The following is a 4,209-nucleotide window of genomic DNA, read 5'->3' on the forward strand; positions in this document are numbered from 1 at the left end:
TTTACTTCCCCCCCAACAGATCTAGTTCCCTGACCTCTTCGAGCAAGCTAGCCTTTTTCCCTCCGAGAAAAGAGGTCAACAAACGGGTTAACAAGAAATCAAGCACATGCAAAATGATGAATCACTGTCCCCCTATTACCAAGACATTTCCTCATCGCTCATTAACAACACAAAGAGGCACAGTTCAGTTCTTTGACCCACAGCCATTACCCCACCCCCCAGAGATCCCGGGATGCTTCGAACTAATTGCTCCAGATTCTCAACTTCTTTCCTGCAGTTCACAGCCTGCACTGGAATTCCTGAAGCCTAGAGAAATAGAGCCATCTTAAGTGATGTGACACCCTTTTAAGTCCATTGGCTTTGAAGGGGGTTAACTCTGCTTAGGATGGCACCATCAGCTGACCAGTATTCTCATTTACCCCTGCCCTGGGAATACAAGCATAATGAATTTCTCTTGGTAATCATGTTGACTCATGAATGCTTATACCCTGACCATTTCTGTTGGTCTTTAAGATGCGACTGGACTCAAATGTTGTTCTACTACTACAGACTAACAGGTAGGGTTGCCAGTCTCCAGATCAGGGCTGGAGTTCTCCTGAAATTTATCTCCAGGCTACAGAGATGAGTTCCCTTCTGCAGGCCAAGCAGATGCTCTTCCACTGAGCCACGGCCCCTCCCCTCAAGTAAGCTCTGTGCCTGGCTTCCCAGCCAGCTGGTGGGGAATGATCCGGTCACAGCGTGTTTGTTCCTTGCTCAAGGCTCCTTGGATTTCATCCCCAAAACACAAGCAGCAGAGCAGGTACAAGGAAATACATTGGTAGGCACCACTGGGGGTGCCCCCACCAGATGCCACACTGGGGACCACCGCTTTACAAGTTTTGGTACATGGCATGAGATAAGCTGTATTTTTTTTTAAAGACCCAACTCTGTTAAGCAAAGAACATAGCAACAGCGCTGGAGTTCCCAGTGACACCCCCAACATGCGCCCATTACAGGCCGGCACGTCAACAAAGCTATCCTGCCTCTACCCATACAACGAAGGTGGGAACAAAGGGAACACAGCGCCCCTTGCTGTAGGGAGGGCTGTGGTTTGCCCAGTAGGTAAAGGTCTTTACTGACCCATGGGGTGACGCCACATCACTACATTTACTAGGCAGGCCATGTTTGCAGGGTGTTGCCATTGCCTTCCCCAGTCACCTACACTTTACCCCCAGCAAGCTGGGTACTCTATTTTACCGACCTCGGAAGGATGGAAGGCTGAGTCGACCTTGAGCCGGCTACCTGAAACCAACTTCCGTTGGGATCGAACTCAGGTTGTGAGCAGAGCTTGGACTGCAGAACTGCAGCTTACCACTCTGCGCCACGGGGCTCCTATTGCCATAGGGCCCAGTAGCAGCCCCATAACTTACTGGTTTCTTTCTCTGTTGCAAAGCTCCGGCTTCTCGATTAAGAGAACAGGCAAGTCACAACACTATTTGTGTTAAAGGCAAGGGGATGGAGCCTGGTTGTGATTTCAAGCTTGACCTGAGGGGAACTCACACTGGGCAGCAGTAACCATCTTCTGGGCATGGAGTAGGGGTCACTGGGGGTGTGGGGGGGAGGTAGTTGTGAATTTCCTGCATTGTGCAGGGGGTTGGACTAGATGACCCTTGTGGTCCCTTCCAACTCTATGATTCTACGAGAGAGCGCCTCTGAGCACATCAGCTCTGTACATGCTCTGAATCATATCCAGGGACCGCTCCACACATCTAGGAATTACCAGGCAGGGCTTCTGGGTGAGATAACGCCAGTTCTACCAAGTCACGGTCTGGGTCTTGATCTTTTTAGAAGACGTGCTCTGGCCATTGCTATAAAAACTACTGTCTTTGCAGACAGATCATTAACTCGGCTCAGCGTCTACTCCTTCCCTGCCCGCCACTGCATTTATTCTCAGTGGTTGTGCCTGCTGCAGACGGCTGCGGCCCAGGGGGCTGTACTGCCTGGCTGGGTTTGGAAGCAGGTAGTGTGCTCCTCCGTTATTACATGCTGGGGGCTCTCCCTCTCCTTCAAAGGAACGCCACTGAGTGGGATTCCTCTCCTCTTCCTGCAGCACACCGATCGGCAGTCCTGGCTTAGAGGAAAGCGCCTCTCTGCATTCATGGAAGGGAAAGGTGCATTCTCCGGGCGTGCATGCCCTCTAGAATAAAACAAGCCAACTTCAGAGCAGCCCTTACATCGTCGCATTACCGAACTATGCCCATGGAGCTCCTTACACGCCGTTTTTAAAAAATACCTCTGGCTCAACGCATTTGTTTATGTGGTGGTTCAGCGGAAGATCTCCCCTGTCATGTCCTGGCCTGTCCTTTATACACTGAGCCCTGGAACAAGTTTCTGGCAAACGTTCTTTCAGGGTCACAATTTCATCTGATGTTGACAGATTAATCTATTTGCTGTCAATAAGGACCCGTATATCTCTCAAAGAATGGCACTGTATGGCCTGGAGGCCAAGAAAATCAGGGCAAAGCAAACCATGAAAGGTGGTAAAGCTGGACAGAGCCAAATGGGCGTATTTTAATTTTTAATTTTTGTATTCTTTTAATGATTCTGGTTTTGTATATTTTAACCTGTTACTATACTGTTTTAGATTGTAATGGCCTATGGCCTTATACAGTAAACATGACTTAACTAGAAGCCGAGCATATCACAGAGTGACCCTCTTAGACGATTTTTTGGCCGTCAAGTCACAGCCAACTTATGGCGACCCCATAGGGTTGGGTACCCAAGGTTGGGTGAAAGGAAAATATATATAAGTCTATGTATAAATATTGAAAGTATAATTTTTTAGAAGAGCTATATAAAAGTTAAAATTATTTAAAAGCATTAAAATAGCACAATGGCATTTCCTGAGGTTGATAACTATAACCACATACCAAACGCATTTCGGCCTATGGGGCCTTCATCAGTGGTTAATTAAAACCCTTTGTAAACCTGCACACATTTACAGAAATACATTAATGAATACAAATACAAATACGAACAGATCAAACCCAACCAGGCATGTGTATATGTTGTAAATTCTATTCTCAATTACTCAAACATCTGGTATAATAGGTTCTTGTTGTAATACTGGTTAGTATAAGTCTCTCAAATACTATGTGTGCAGGTATCAACCTAGTAAAGCAAGCCGAGCATATCACAGAGTGACCCTCTTAGTCAATTTTTTGGCCTTCAAGTCACAGCCAACTTATGGCGACCCCATAGGCTTTTCAAGGCAAGAGATTTTCAAAGGGGGGTTGCCATTGCCTGCCTCTGCAGAGCCACCCTGGACTTCCTTGGTAGTCTCCCATCCAGACACTAACCAGGATTGTACTTGGAGCGGTGGACTCTGATCTGGAGAACTGGGTTTGATTCCCCACTCCTCCACATGAGCGGCGGAGGCTAATCTGGTGAACTGGATTTGTTTCCCCACTCCTCCACATGAAGCCAGCTGGGCGACCTTGGGCTAGACACACTCTCTCAGCCCCACCCACCTCACAGGTTGTGGGGAGGGGAAGGGAAGGTGATTGTAAGCCGGTTTGATTCTTCCTTAAATGGGAGAGAAAGCTGACGTATAAAAACCAACTCTTCTTCTTCTTAGTTTCCGAGATTTGGCGAGATCGGGCTAGCCTGGGCTATCATACATCTCATTTCATCTGTACATTCTTTCGTTTCAGAATGGAATTTGTGGCCATTTTGAAAATAGCAGAAATAGCCATGAATTTTGACATCAAAGCCAGCACTGGGCGGATTTCCCAAATCCCAGGCTGTCAAAGACAGATTCTTCCTGCTTTGATCTCTGACTCACTGGATTGTTTATGTTAATTCATATTCCTCTCAGAGGGGTCTCTTACTAGCTACCCCCCCCCGAAAGTAGGTTATCAAACTGCTCTCTCATGAGCTGTACAAAACAGCCCCCCACCCCGGTTTCCTCTGCACCCAGGCAACTGAGTTTACAGACCACACAATGGCCTTTCCGTTTCAGACAGAGCCCCCTCTGACACGCTGAGAATGAAGCTCTTGTTCCGAGGATACAACCAGCGCTCACAAATCAGGGCATGAATGTAGACTCTTGCATGCCAGGGCAACGCATGTTTCAACAAAGAAATATTTATTATTAAAAGAAAGAAAGAAAATAGTCAGTGCATAGAAAATAAAGAAACAAATACGAGTCTATACACTAATCTTTGGCAT

The sequence above is a fragment of the Euleptes europaea genome, unplaced genomic scaffold, assembly GCF_029931775.1.
Source record: "Euleptes europaea isolate rEulEur1 unplaced genomic scaffold, rEulEur1.hap1 H_3, whole genome shotgun sequence".
Classification (NCBI taxonomy): domain Eukaryota; kingdom Metazoa; phylum Chordata; class Lepidosauria; order Squamata; family Sphaerodactylidae; genus Euleptes; species Euleptes europaea.